This window comes from Oryzias latipes, chromosome 10 (genome assembly GCF_053564925.1).
Source record: "Oryzias latipes strain Hd-rR chromosome 10, Olatipes_Hd-rR_3.1".
NCBI lineage: Eukaryota > Metazoa > Chordata > Actinopteri > Beloniformes > Adrianichthyidae > Oryzias > Oryzias latipes.
The window spans coordinates 12,154,520-12,171,177 of NC_136246.1; positions in this window are offsets into that span (position 1 = coordinate 12,154,520).

Consider the following 16,658-nt stretch of genomic DNA (forward strand, 5'->3'; position numbering starts at 1 on the left):
CAGCAGTGCCAGCAGTGCCCCAGGCTGACTGATCACAGGAAGGAGGAACATTTTTGAATTCCACCAGGGATTGAGTCACACAATCCCAGCATCAGGCTCTACGTGTATTCAGCTTTGCTTTTCCCTTTTTTTTCTTTTTTTTTTTTGTACTGTATACCGCTAGGATTCAAATTGAATTTTAATAGCGTATTCACCAAAGACCATATAATTGTCTTTTCCTCTGTGTCTTTGGGCTTTTTTTTTTTTAACTTGTTGGTGCTCTTCATGTTTAGTCACTTTGTTTTGGAGATTGATCTTCAGGATGCCTGTCATTTTTTTTGATCATTTCACAAATTCAATATAGTTTTTAAAACACTGAAGTTCATTTAATGTGCACCTATACCACAAAGCCAAATGACAAAGATGTTATGCCGATTAAAGCATTTTTAGCCAAAAAAAAAACAAAAAAAAACCTGTGTTTGTTTTCTAGGACATAATTTCTACAGCAGTAGTTTATTAGAAATTCACCCTTTGAGTTGTGGGTAAGTCTGTTGCTGCGTAGCAAGCCCGCCCTCATTTCCCATTATCCATCTGTTTATGTGCTATCCTGCTAGCTTACAGCCCCTCACACCCCCAACCTAACAATACCGGTGCAACAATCTAGCCGTAGAGTTTTGGGCTGGATGCCAGCTTGAATAAGAAAAAACAAAGACGTTTGTACATCACACTTACAAGCTATTTGAAAGTGCACATTTTCATCTGCTCCTGTTTCATACGATTTCAACAAAGGAAAACTCAAAATCTTAGTTTTAATCTTCATTTTACCCTCCATTATGAGAAAAATGCTACAAGAACATGTTAAAAATACCAAAAACTTTTTTGTCATTGGAGTGGGTCTTTAAAAAATCATCCCAAAGCGTATTTTCTCAAGGATGTCTTTTTTATTAGAAAAGCAAACCTTCATGCCAAAAGAAAAACTTTTTCTGATATTTTTCTTTTAAATAAAAAGATCGAAGTTATCCTGATTATGAACATGAATGTGTCCCCATCATTTTTAAACAGCAATTTCCCAAGTTTCAGTTTAACTCTAAACGTCTTTCTGAAACCTAGTTGCGTATCAGCTATCATTAAGCCAATGTAGCCAATATCAGAAACATTTTAGTTAGTCTGGGTTAATAGCCCATTGATTAACAATTTCCCTGACCATTGCAGGTGCAGATTACAGAAACATCATATTTCAAACCCCACCTGAAGCCGTTTTAACCTTTAGAAATCGAATGAAATTACACTTCCTGTTTTATGCGGGTATTGACATTCTCATCCAGCTGCAAAGCATGGATGAATTGTAATACCTAGAGGAGTTCACCTATTTATATTCATAGTTGTTCTCATACAGGAGAGGGCAGTGCAGTGAACCTCTCTTACTTCAGCCAGGCAGCAGAGGAATTTAGATAGAGAACCATAGAAAGATAAAGTGAAATTTAAACCTGGGTCTTGTGCACAGAGAACAGAATCCCAACTGAATCTCACTTCTTTATGATTTACAACTACCCAGAAAGACCTTTGCTTGTACTTTTAGGCACAAACTGCAGCAAAAAATGGATTGTAAATCCTTTCATTTAGGTTTTTAATTATTATATCCAAAAGTCCAAAAGTATATCCAAAAGTCTCCAAATGTAACAAAAGCAAAACAAGAGATGATTAAAATAGAAATGTCTACATAATGTTCAATTCGTTCTTTGTATTAATGCTGTTTGTCACCTGTTTGCTTTCCATTTTGTTTTAATGCAAAGTTTGAGGGCAGTCTTGCAAATAAGTCTTGAGCTTGTTATGCAAATCAATTCATAAGGCATGAAACTGAATTCTCTCTTTCTTGTCCTCTCACCCACAAAACCAAATAATATGACACCCCAAACCTGAAAACTGGCACAATCCTCACTGTGATCCTACAAGCTTAGAGGCAGGTTGGTCATCTTTTTTCGTAGTTTACTTGTTATTGTATTTGCTTATTTTTTTAAGGTCGTAAACCTCCATCCAGAACACAAAATATCACACTCGTGTTTTGCTGTGGGGACTCGAGTAAAACTGCAGCTCTAGTGTCAAAAGGTGATGCAGTTTTTACTTGAGTTATTTAGGTGTTAATTCCACTTCATACTTTTGTGTTAGTTCTCTGCTCTATGCTCATTTTACAGCCAAGGAAACACCACACCCAAACCCACACAGACAATCACATTCATAGGTCACACCTGACAGGTGGGTTAAGGTTGTGTGGCATCATAGGACTTGGGGAAATTGCATTTGTAGGAATTTTTGGCTTTGAGTTTGCATTTTATATTTTGTTTCAAAAGCCTTTTTCACACTTGGTGCTTGTTTATAATAAACTCTTTACCTCATGATATTTAAATATGCTTTGAACATTGAATGTAAGAACATGCAAATCACTTTATCTTTTGCCAAATTCTTGTCATCTTGCTGGTGTTTGTTCCCATGTTTTTATGCAGCATTAATACACTTTTTTTAAACCTATAAGAGCACATGACAGGAAAATAGAAATGTCTTTTGTGGTCCCCTTGGCGTGTCGTTTATACCACTTAATTTCATTGTTCAGGATAAGGGGGGCCAGGTTTTCAGCTTTATATTCTTCTAGCAGTGGTTCTTTGGTTACCTTCACCTAGAGAAAAATGCATAAAACTCTGTAACAGTTACCAAAAGCATTAACTAACACAAAAGCTTTTTGATACAGATGCAATACCCATCTCAGGCTTTAAAGCTGGCCTTAACAGGCACAAACTAAAGCTATCAGAACTGTGTGCAGTTTCATGTTAATGCATTTTTTGGGGTTAACTTAATCTTAAAGGAAATCACTGCTGCTGTACCTACAAGAAAATCTCATAATGTTTTGTATTGTTCATAAAACAGTTTTTTATTATTATAAATGTTTAAAAAAAACAACAAAGCTTGGAGACCAGAAGATTTTTGTTAACGTGCAGTTAGATCAGGGGTCGGGAACCTTTTTTGCCAAGAGAGCCATAAACGCCACATATTTTTAAATGTAATTTCGAAAGAGCCATACAATAATGTAGTGTCCCTTAACGACAGTGAGGCACGGAGACTTAACCTTTTTTAAGGTTCTTTATTCTGGTTACTGCAGACCGCAACGAACGCTGTACAATTAATTCAGCAACTCCTGATTCTCTCCCGCCGAGACAAGAGCGCTTCTCCCTACTTTATATTCACCTGCTCCCGCTCCAGCCCTCCCATTTCCCTTATTCGGCCCATAGCTGAACCCCATTGGTCCAAATTACCTAACAACAGGCTGAGCGACAGAACTGAGGGCCAATCAGATCTCTGCTTGATACGTTTAATGAACTCCAGAACTTTTAATGCGACCCAACAGCCACCCAGTCTAAGTCAGTCCACGATCATATGTTTAAAACTAAATATACAAGTGAATGTGTGCATTTGATGTAATTTCAACATTTTTAAAGTACAATAGGTCTGTGGATTCTTTTTAATAACATTGTTATGCTGTTGCTGATAAATGATGAGTATTTCTCGTGGTAGTTTTGCTGATGGTCTAGTCTGGTTGATCCGTGGTGAGTTTCTGCTTCACGCAGGCGTTGAGACTTTAAACGTGATCTTAGGTTGGTCTGAATGTTCTGTAGATGTGACAAAGACTGATCACATGCAGACGGGGAGCCAAACACACACTCACACGCTGCAGTGAGTGACAGGCAGCGGGTTTTACGTTTTTACAATCCCAGCGCGATTCACCTGCTGCCGGTCCCCACAACCCCTCACCCCCACCCTCTGCTTTCTTCCTCACACATCCCGTCCCCGCAACTGCGCGCTCTTTCTCAGAGACGGGAGCGCGCAGTTTTAGGCAAGGCAATTCACAGGTTTCCGGGTGGTACAAACTCTGTGAAATAATAGATCATAGTTAAGTGATAGAGCTGGCGCAGATTTTGTTCTCCAAGCACCGCTACTACTGCGCGCCTCTGGCATCGCATCGCGCCCGAGAAGGACTGGTCTAATGAAAAAAAAAGTATAATTAAAGATTTCTCTGCGAGCCACATGTGACCATCAAAAGAGCCATATATGGCTCGCGAGCCATAGGTTCCCGACCCCTGAGTTAGATGAAGGCTAATAGACATTTCCTAAGTATCAGCAACCACATGTCTCCAACACGTGTTCTCTCACAGTTTTTTGGTGCCATCAGTCTCAGAGTTGTGTTTCTGTCACATTGGTCTTAGAACCAGGTTTTCACTCTATTCACTTGAGACACAATCTTTTCCTCAAGCTTTAGTCATCTAGGCCTTATCCCTCAGGGCTGCATTTTCATGGGAACAGCCCTGACAAAATGACATTTGCGGAATTATAGGAAATGTAGGCTATCAAGATGCCTTTGAAGGAATTGAAGCGGCTGGCTCACTGTGTGCAAGTTTTAAAATGTATAATTCATAAAAAAAAAGTAGCATCCAGTGAATTCAAAGAAATTGTGCAGCAACTACCACGCCAATCATCATTTATAGTTCATATTTTCCACACTATTCCATTTGTATCAAAATAGTCTTGCAGATGTAATATTATTAGCACTCTCATGGATGATTTTATGTGAGGGTGGGCTAATGTTTTGAATTATTATCTCATTTATTATTATCAGATAAGTGTATAGGTTAGCGCTCTTGCATAACAGTGAGAAAGCCCTAGTTCGAATCCGGGCTGAGGCCTCTCTGTGTGGAGTTTGCATGTTCTCCTCGGACATCCTTGGATTTTCCCTGGGCACTCCACCTTCCTCCAACAGTCCAAAAACATGCTTCATAGGTTATATGGTGTCTCTAAGTTGCCCCTAGGTGTGTATATAATTGCGTGGCCCTCCAACACACTGGTGGCTTGTTCAGAATGTATCCTGCCTTTCTTAACAGGAGCTGGGTGAGCTCCAGCAACCACGTGACCTCAAAAGGGATTCAGCAGGTTCTGAAAAATAGAGGAAATAGTATATCCTTAATATTTTCTTTATTAAATTGTAAATCATTATCAGTTGTACCAGCGAGAGATTGGCGACCTGTCCAGGATGTCCCCTTCCTTCGCCCACAAGTGGGCTCCGGCAGCCCTGTGACCCTGAATGGGACAAAACGGGTTTTAGAAGATGAATGAATGAATGAAGCTTTGTAGAATCTTCCAGCATAACATTTTTGTCTGGTACAGACTTTAACCCAGTTGGATTTGTTTCATATTTCTTTTGGATCAAAGGTAATAAATGTTTATTCAAATCCATGAAAAAAATATTGATCCACTTTTCAGAGGCCAAGTTAGTTTTGTGGCTACAATACATATGCTTTAATACCTATTATAGAAGTAATTTAAAGCTATATCTGCTAGATGCCGAAGCCATCAGTGTTTTAGAGTGTTGACCTTTTAGTGTGAATTCGTCCCTTGATATGTTTAAAAAAAAGAGAGAATGAGAAAGTATGAACAATAACTATTTAAGAAACATACTGATGCAAGCAACTAACTTCAGTTTGCTTAAACACAGACCAGACAAAAATATAAACACTACACTTGTTTTTGCTCCCATTTGATGATGTGAACTTTAAGATCTGAAACACTTTTTGCAAACATAAAAAAAGCCATTTCTCTCAAATATTGTTCACAAATCTGCCTAAATCTGTGATGGTGAGCACTTCTCCTATGCTGAGATAACCCATCCCGCCTCACAGGTGTGCCTCATCAAGATGCTGATTAGACAGCATGATTATTGCACAGGTGTGCCTTAGGCTGGCTACAATAAAAAGGCCCCCCTGAAATGTTCAATTCTGTCACACAGCACAATGTCTGAGATGTTGCAAATTTTGAGGAAGCTTGCAATTAGCATGTTGATAGCAGGAATGTCCACCAGAGCGTTTGCTCTTGAATTAAATGTTCATTATTCTACCATAAGTCATCTTCAAATCCATTTCAGAGAATTTGCCAGTAAATCCAACCAGCCTTACAGGACCTCCACATCCAGCGTGTTCACCTATAAGATCATCTGAGACCAGCCACTCGGACAGCTGCTGAAACAATCGGTTTGCATAACCGAAGAATTTCTGCACAGACTATCAGAAACTGTATCAGGGAAGCTCATCTGCATTTTCTTCATCCTCATCAGGGTCTTGACCTGACGCCTGTTGGTCGTTGTTTCCGACTTGAGTGGACAAATGCTCACTAGGGATGGGTAGATGAGGCCTCGTGAAGCGATACTGTAGCAATACTGTGTCACTCAACACTGATTCCAAAAACAGCACAATCCGGCAACACTGCTGGTAGAGGCGCTTCCTTGTATGGCTCCTCTGTGACACACCGACACAGTGGCTGTATTGGTAACGTGACTTTTTCTGCAGTGACCCCTTTCCAATAAAACAAAATGGCACGTTTCAGAGGGGCGTTCTATTGTGGCCAGCCCAAGGCACACCTGTGCAATTATGCTGTCTAATCAGCATCTTGATATGGCACACCTGTGACGTGGGATGGATAATCTCGGCAAAGGAGAAGTGCTCACTGTCACAGATTTAGACAGATTTATAAACGATACTTAAATAAGTATATACTTGATGAACATATAAATATATTTTTGTTCAGTGTACATTACGTAAAATTACCTTTACTTTAAAAAATATTTTGTCATTGGAAATTATTTTTTTCTTGTCTATGCAGACTGTTTTTTTTCTTTTTCTTTTACTTTTAATTGCAGTATGGAGATTTGCAGGACTTGGCAAATTTTCTGACCTAAGTTGTCGAGTATAAGCAATTCGAGAAACATTTTAACCAGTTTTCCTATCTTTCCTTAAAATAAAGATCATGAAGAACCATTTCTTTGAGCTGGCTTGTATTTTTCCAATTTCTCATGTCATACCTCTACTCTCTCTGGTGTTGCATAAAACGCCCAAAAATATTCCTTTAGGAACAAACCTCGAGGGTTTTTAGAGTGTTGTAAATCACCTACAGCAAGGCGGGGGCTGTTCACACAATTCATGGTGCTCTTTTATTAATTTAGCTGCTTGTGAAACACCATGAGTGATCTAACAACAAAATGTATTTTTTACAATGTCACAGTAACAAAGGTGATAAAATATGAATGACTTTGATGTACGCAAATGCAGGCAAATTAGGCCTGATCCTCACAGAGCAATAAAAAACAAAAGAACAGTGTGATAGAATAAGAGTTCCCGTTTTGACTGTGAGCCTTCACTGGCTTATAAAAGAGTGTGTTCTTCTCAGTATTTACAAATTGGATAAGTCCAACTTCATTTCAACAAACCAGTCATAGAGTAAACAAATATCTGAATGAGCTGGATCACTGTGGGTGGGATCCAAAATTTGAGGTATGCACATCTAAAAAAAACAAAAAAAAGGTATATTGACTAAATTCATAAAGAGATGCATACTTTAATTTTGTAGTCGTATCATGCATCAGTGTCATGTTTTTAAGTTATTTTTTCTTATATATCGTCTTTGTGATGGTAAAAAACAACAAAAAAAAAACAACTGTTTAGTTAGCTCTTTTATTTAACCTCACACATGAATGAGTTTAAGGCATGAATGTTTATTAAAACGGGGGTGTTCCCATAATAAAATGACCTTTATCTGGCTCCAACCAACTTAAGTCAGTCTTTTTTCTCTCCCCGCCAATTAGAATTGAACTTGTTCAAAGTTCACCCCCCTACCACTTGAAAGCAGGGTCAGGAAAATCTGTCAGACATTTCAAATGTTCGAGGTGGGGGCCAGAGGGCATCGTATACTTTTATCGAGAGGCATCTGATTGACCAGTTTATAACTTGAACAACTTGCAATAAAGAAGAAATATTGTGAAAAACAAATGAGGATTAGCAAGAACATATAGCAGGTAGCAGAACAAGTTTTTGTTTAGCATCCCAATTAAGTTATTTGTGTTTATCTTTGATCTGAAGTAGATGTATAGAAGCTTTAAAATAAAGTACACAAACCTTTGTACCATGTTTTTTATTAACAAAAGACAAATAAAAGTATTCATCTCCATTTTGATACAAAAACTGACCTCCACATTGATGTAATCACACAAAACCTTTAAAATCACATTTAAAGTCAGGATAAAAATTGCATTCACTAGACTGAAACCTGGCTAAAATATCATTTTTGAGGAGAAAAAAAAGGTTTTTTTCTGTAGACTGAATGGGAAATGTTGGGCCTTGGATTTGTTTGCTGAGCAGAACCTCAACTGGAAATTCCTTTTGAATTTTAAATCCCCACCTTAAAAGTCTAGAATTAAGATTTTTAGTGTGCTAATAAAGGCGTTTTTATGGTAGGACGATTTACTTCAGTGCCCAGTCCAGCTTTTGAAGTAAAGTAGACACATGTATAAATATTTAAAATACCCCACTAGAAATAGATTCTTTACTGGCACATCACATCCTATCATATATAACAATTATTTCTTTCTCACCAATTTTTCATGCTAATATTTTTCCCTGAGGTCCTTGATATTTCATCAGGTGGCATAATTAACATCTTCGAATCACACTTGTGGAAAGAGTTGCTAAATACCAATTGGTGGGAGGAGGTTTGACTTCGGCCCATAAAGCCTTTTCTCTCTGTAACTCTATACATCGTATAGGTCTCTTTGAAAATGTCAGTATTTGCAGTATCAAGTACTTTAGATATGAATATCTGATGGAGTTATGGAGGAGATTTAGGAATGTAGAGAAGCCTGAGTTTCTTCCACTGAGCAATATGCTGAAATGTATCTGTATATTTTTCTTAAACGCTCAGGGTTGTTTCTCACTAAGCTCTCCTTCATATCTTCTGTCATGTCAATGTGAATTTCCAAATGTTCAAAAACATTATAGTTATAGTTTAACAGCATTGGTACATTTAAAATTCTCTCTCTCTCTCTCTCTTTCTCTCTCTCTCTCTCTCTATATATATATATATATATATATAAATGGGAAGTTTAGACACACCTTCCTATTCTCCCAATGCCTAAGTGTTGCGCAAAAGGTCTGACAACAATTATATCTAAAAATTTATAAATTTAGTCTCTTCCTACATGTCATCTGATGTCATTAACGATTCTCCTCAGTGAAGTGCACAGGCTGCAGAATGTCTCATTGCTGCTGCTGAAAAACCTGAAGGCCAATTACCAACAATTTAGTTCATTTTGGTTGCCAATCCCTCACAGCTATTTCTTCTTTTTCAATATATGAGAGTGACAGAAAATGAAAGAAACATGCAGTTAGCGGTGCATTTGAGACAACTTTATGAGTTTTGAAAGCAAATGTGTGTGACTATTTGAAACATGTCCAGAAATCCAACAACAGCACGAGTCTCTGCCACTCACCAAATACATTGTCCCCATTCTGAGTCTCTAGGGAGACCAGTTGATCATTGGAGACTTCATGTAAGCTCAAAGATTTAGAAAAACACTCTTAGACCAGAAATACTTAACCTACAACTGGTGAAGAGTGAACATTTCTGCAAACTGGTGATTCTGACTGGCACAAGTATGTGATGTTATCTTATATGTGTTAGAACTTTTGATATTTTTCATTTTAAAATCACAAAGCTCATGATAGCTACTCACAATGCTGACAAACTGTCTATCATTTACCTTCAACTGTTATCGTAGTTCAAAGGGAATGTCAAAGTTGTTGGAAAGGCTTCAAACTCAACTGAGTTTGTAAAACTTTTTTTTTGTTGAAATTAACTTTGAGTAATAGATGTATTCTATGTCTGACTGCATACAGAATCATTGGGACTTTACTGTGATGGTTTAGGATAAATTCTACCATTATAGGATAACATCAATTGGCTGGGTGTGGGACTGGCAGGCAGGAAACCTGGATTTGCTTCCCAGGGTCGCAATGAGATAAAATCATGTGTGGGTCCTTAGGTAGGACCCTTCATGCTGTTGCCTATTTGGGTTTTCCTGTGCCTTGAAAATATAGGGTTGTGTTAGGAAGGGCATCTGGCATCTGCCAAACTACTTGTGCAAGTCAGTGAAAGCTGACTGGCTTTGGCTGTCATGGTGCCTCTGTCAGACTCCTCCCCCTCTCCCCTCTGCTTGGCCTAATTCACCGCAGCTGCCGCCACTCAACTCATCAGCCTGCCAGACCTTCATAAGGAGCTCCAGGACCAGAATTCAACGCAAGTTTGTTGCCTCTAATCATGCTTAGTCTGGCTCTGTTTGTCTCATGTTATGAATCTCTCGCCTTTGTCTCACGAACCTTTTGTCCTGTTCCAGGAATACCTACTCTCACGAGTGGACGGCAAAGCTGATTCGCCGACCAGAAAACCTTCTGAAACTCACCTTCTCAGTGGAGCCTTTGGTCGAACACCAAGCCACGTCTCAAGCCACAGCTGGACCCTCAAGCTACACCTCAAGCCATCGACGCCCCTCTGGTTTCGCCTCAATGAATCAAATGAATCTTGAATGCTTCACACACGCAGATAATAAAGATGCAGACACGGTGGATTTACATGTATCATAACTTCAAAATACCAGATTTACGACAATTGTGTTTTCTTTTGCTTAATTTACACACCTTAAAATTTGGTCACAGCTAAAGTGAGCATCTGAAGGTTGGCATCCACTTTGACATCTTCATCTTCATCACAAAGTCAAAGTTTAAACCAGCTGCAAACATTTTATAGAGAATGGAGATTCAATCAAATAAAGTTGCTGACCTGCTAAAGATGTTTTTGATCTGAGGAAACTTGTAAAAGGGAGATCTAGGGTGCATTAGAAACTTGAACAAAAAATGTTCCTGTGATAAAAATAAATACACAATGAATCAGGATTTATGTAAGACCCAAATATGAAAAATCTTTTTTCTCTGAAAGATTTTCTGAGCCTGGGTTGAGTTCTCAATGTTATAATGGCAGTCTATGCAACAATAAAAATATTTTACAAATCAGAAGCAACTTCTACAAATCAGCAATTTTACTTTACCCATTCCTCGCCATCTGCAAAAAAACAACAGAAAACAAATGTTTTCTTTTTAAATTAAATTTCTTGTAGTAGAATTTGAAAAACAGTTTAAAAAATAGTTTTTTTTAGAAACTAGAAGCTTTAAAATATTTAACAGCATCATTGTTCAGACCGGTCTGTGAAAGTGTTGTCTGACATTAAGGCGGTCTGTGGCCTGAAAAAGGTTGGGCACCACTGTTTTATGTCACATTGATATTTTTAGATGAATATGTAAGTTTACGTGTTAAAAAGTTCTTTTATCTTTCTTTTATCCAGTTTTATCCCTTTAGGACCCGTGTGTTCGTAGTTTTCATATCAAAAGCACTACAGCACACAGTTTACAAGCACCAGAAACGCTCTATGTGTGTCCTGTTTAACGTTCTTTTTGAGTGACTGACCTCAGGCCAATCAAGAAAAAAAAGGCACAATAGCAGCTACATCCACAGTTAAGAGTCTGACCCAGAACACTCACACATTTCTGAAGTTTAGGGGGATAGAAAAATCCACATCTGCTGGCGGGGCATGGCACTCAGTTTAGTGGGAACTACTATGTGGAGCGACAAATTGGAGGATGATCAATTGGTCCTTCTGCATGTTGATTAAGTGACACTTTATAGGGAGAATAATGATTGGCTGACAGAATTAAAAAAAAAAAGTAATCGACCGATCCATTGGTCCATTTGGGTACCCCTGAGTGCAGTTGGTCATTTGGAATTTGAAAAAAAAACAAACAAACTGATGTTTAAAGTGTTCAGAGGTTCTTGAATCTGTCCTCTGTTTGAATGTACACCTGCTACCTTTTGTTTCTTTTAAGCATTGTTGCGACCTGTATGGTATCCCAACTGGCTATCATGACAATAACTTTAGTTCGGGCTTGACTGGCTTCTTAGCACAATGCAATGCAATTTAAACCAAACAAAAGTTACAATGGTGTGTGTTGTTTGATGTATGTAAATGTAAAGAAATCCTAATCTTGGGAGGTAAAAGTTTGTTGTGCAAATGAGAGAAATACAGTTAGCTGCAACAAGGCAAAATACATATGTGTGAATGAGAGAGATCCAAAGTGGAATAATCAGACTGCCACAAGTCAGGGTGAAGAAGGAGGAGGATTTTAAGTGTTTAGGTTCAACAGCGAGAACCAACGGAAAGTGTGAAAAGGAGGTGAAGAGGCGTGTGCAAGCAGGTTGGAAGAAGTGGAGGAAATGTCAGGTGTGATGTGTAACAAGAGTGTCAGCAGGAAGGCTGTGAAGATGGAATAATGGTCCAAATGTAAAAATAAAAAAGTAATCTGCTGAACTATATTCATATGTATTAGTTACTTTTTGAAAGCGGTTATTTTAAGGGCTATTTGTGTTCTCCTTGACATTTAGTTAGCATGTAAACTTGTCACACATCCCAAAAAGTTCTCTTCATGTTTACCGTGATTCTTTTCAAAAACAATGGAGATTCTTTACAGCAAAGAATGCACTCAAGAAACTTTGAAAGAAAAACATACTTTTTTAAAAAGCTACTTCTCCATTTAAAGACAAAAAATATATGCATCGTCTTAGTCATTTAAATCCTTCAGCCATAAATATTTAAATGTTTTTTGACTGTGATGGACTGGGGACCCATCAAGAGTGTACCCCACCTTCAGCTGACACTGGCTGGGATGGGCAACAGTAACCCTGTGACCCCAAGAGACACGAAGCGGGTTAGGAAAACGGATGGATGGATGATTGAACAGATGGATCATTTCTATTTAATGACTTGTAGATAGATATCTGTGAAGATTCACATTTATCTAGAATTGTTACAAAGAAAAAAGGTTTTTCAACGAAAGGATTCTTTAGACTTTGTTATTTAAGTCAAAAACATTTTACCATTTCAACTCAGAATTGAAAAAAAAAGCCTTTTGAGTCGAAGGCAAAATGTCTCAACTGAAAAAAAAGAATAGATGACGCTTTGAAAAATCTCTGCTTGTAGTTATATCATTTTTATTTGCTATTTTTAAAATGTTTTTACATAATGTTAAATCTTTCCTCAGGAGACTGATTGCTGAAAAAACCCTGCTGAAATCCATACAAACCATTCTTTTCTTTTATCTTCCTTTTTTAGTCTTAGATTTCTCTATTATATAATACTATTTCTGTTTTCAGCATTTCATTGATAAAAAAATTAGAAAGTTAAATTTTTCATTCAATTGTTTTTCCACTGTATGCCAACATGACAAATTCCATGTTGTTTTGTAGAGCCATGTGACTTTCCATTTGCTTTTTCATTCCCTTTTTTTTGTTTTTGTTTTTTATATGAAACTTTAATGCAAAAACCCGTTTTTCACCTTTTTGCACCAACTTTCAAACTGTTAAACTGGGTAAATTGTGCAGAGCACTCACTCTTCTCTGATGCACTCAACAACCAGGCAATCCGAGCAACTCGATTTCAACACAACCATTACCAAAATTATTTTGTAAAGAGGGTATTTGAATTTAGTTAGCTAGATGAATGTCCTTGCTTTGTAAGTATTAGAAAAAGGATTTTCCTATGTTTTATGGGCTCACAACTTATCCATTTTTTGAAAAAAATCCGACTGAACTGAGCAGCGGATATAGAGTCTTATATAGATGTAGATATAGAGGGATGTAGGGGATATAAAGTCGGTAGATAACTGCACACAAGTACTCACTGATGCCTTTGTGTAGTAAATGTTTTGTGACTAAACTATTTGTTTATCAGTGTTTGGTTGGGATGGGTTATCAAAGTTACAAGAAACAGGAAAACAGTAGTAAAAAGTGATCATGGCATCCAGTTGGGGTCTTAAAGTGTGATTGGTGTATTAAGCTTGCATCAGGGCTCCTCTGAGCTGTCTCCATAGAGGAGGCTGGCTAGATAAATAGCTTTAATATCCCCGTACTGCGATAGCAGAGCAACAGTTGTTTCCCACCGATAGCTTGTGGGTATGAGAGGCGAAGGCACCGACCTTTGGAAAGAATTCTCCTCCCCCACCTGCTCTTTCACCCGAAAACCGGCGACCCACTGAGGCCCTGTGGACAATGAAACAGCAGCGGAGCGAAAAGCCCATGCATGTAAGGAACAAAGAGCAACTAATGCACTGTGTTTTCTTTTTAAAACACGGTTGAGAAGGGGCGGGGGGGGGGGGGGGGGGTAACGTGACCCATTGCCTGTTGTTTCAACATAGTAAAAGTATCAGCAGCAAGACACTGACCTCTACACCCCTATTTCCACCCCCACTCGACAGACAACTTTCACTGAGAATCACTTAGGGGATATGACCTATAGGGTTATCTATAGTGTCAAGCTGCATTGATTTATGTTTTGTACGGTCTTTTTCAAAGTAAAGAATAAGATCACTTTTGTACGAAGTGCAAATCCCATCTCTTAATGAATAAAAACATATTAAAGTTCACAAAGACAATTAAAAAACTAAGCAAACATTTATAAAAAACTTTTACATTTTCTTCTTTTGTTTCAATTTTTTACATTTCATTTTGAATTTCTCGAAATAACTTTTGATTTCTCAAATGTTTTGCTTAACTTCTTTTTTAATGTAAACTAGAAAAGGTAGGTATTATAGGACATTGTGATGATGATCTTTGTCCATCATAAAACTTGTATCAGTTTACAGACTTTGAAGAAGCATTTGAAATAACTCAAACGTCAAAAAACAAATGTCACCATCCAATCAATCTGGTCATTTATTGTGTTTAGTTTTTTTAACATTCTATTTTGATTTCTGGAATTTAATTTTTCAAAAAGTTTCCTTTTTTTTGTTAGCTTCTTTTTAGGAATTGTACTTTGGCTTTTAAATTTTTTTTTTTGCCTTTGTTTTTGTGATCGTTATTTTGTTTTTGCATTGAGTGTGTCATGGTGCCTCTGTCAGACTCCTCCCCCTCCCCTCTCTGCTTTACTCCTGATTAGACTCAGCTGCTTCCACTCACCTCATCTTCAGCCAGCCTTCATAAGGAGATCCAGGATCAGGATTCGACGCCAGTTCATTGCTCCTCTATGGTGCATAGCATGGTCGCCACGTTACATACATTACAATATATTTATTAAAAAAGTCAGCGAGAGAGAAGCCCGGCCCGACCCGACCCGAACGTAATGATAGTCATTTTAGTCACCGACTCTATCTGAATTTCGGGCCGGGTCGGGTTCTGACTCAGGCTCGGGCTTAAGATCTTACCTTTAATCCTGACTAGCCTGTCTCTCTTCTTACGATCTCATGCCTGTTATTGACCCCTGTCTGCCTGACCCTGATTTACCTTTTTGGACTTCTGGCTGATCTAATAAACCTGCTGTAATTGGAACCAGCCGTCTTCTGGTGCTTGTGACAGTGATTCGTTGGTGTGATTTGCACTCCAGGGCCATTGTAGGATTGCATGGGTACACTGGAATGACTAGGTTTAATGACATAGTTAAAGTTCAGCGAATGCCTTTATCATTAGCAGCATTTTTGTTAATTTCTGCTCTTTGTCACTATGTTTTAAAATGAACCCCTCGGGATGCATTCATGAAGACAGTCGTTCCTTTTGCGCAATAGTACAGAAATACATAGAGAGAGGTCAGAAACAAAACCAAAAAGATTAGTAAAAGTAGGAAATTAAAATAGATATCCCTGTGAAAATAAAAAAAGAGGAGATAACAGTGGAAACAAACGATATATAAATGTATCACTGCATCAGACAGAAACAGCTGGGTTTTTTGGGGCATTGTTCCTCCAGGCGTCTTTTCTTTAATAAGAGATTATACTGGAAATGTCTCAATTTGCTCCCAGAAGAATTGAGGAAAGATCTGGTGATCTACACTCTAAAATCTGCAACAAGGCTTGAGAGCAAATATATAGAAGATTAAAAAACACACACAGACACAAACAGAGATAATGCTGACTTTTTAAGGTGCCTGTGGCAACTGCTTTTCTAATCAATACTAATTTTTGGCCTGAACTTACAAACATTGGTGAATCAATAGATGCTGCGACCTTGGATGTTTCTAGATCTGTGCATTGTGTGCTATTTGAGAGGAAGCGGAATGAAATCATTTGGAAGTTTCTGAAGTATTCAGTTCCACTCTACAACACATTGATTTTGGTTTAAACTATTTCAATCTTTTCGTTAAATAACACATTATTTGGTTGGAAATTAATTGATTCATATTTGACAGTGTGTTCCACATGAAGTGAGAACAATTAGTTTATATAGTTTGGTCAAGTTCCACTTATTTGTGTTCTGGTTGAGTTCTGTAGATGAGCAGAAGGTGGGGGCTGCACAGAGATGTTGTGGTCAGCACTCTCACCAGTGAGAACCCTCCTGTTTGAATCCGGACAGGGTGTGGAATTTGCATGTTTTCCTGATGCAACGTGGGTTTTCTCCGGGAACACTGGCTTCCTACCATTCTCCAAAAATGTTCTTCTTAGGTTATTTGATGACTCTAAATAGTCCTTTGGGTGTTTATGTGAGTGTGTGCATGAATGTGTGGTTCTGCAAGGGACTGGCAAACTAATACTATGTGTGGCTGGGATAGGCCCCAGCATCTCCATCACCAAGAAAGAAATTGAGCAGGTTAAGAAAATGAAGAGATAAAACACAGGAACTGAACCATGGGCTGTGACATCATGGGGGGTAATTGAACTTTCTTTTCTATTGTGTTCAGTTTTTTTATGTGTACAGCCCACCCCTGGGTATGTATGTCTAAACAT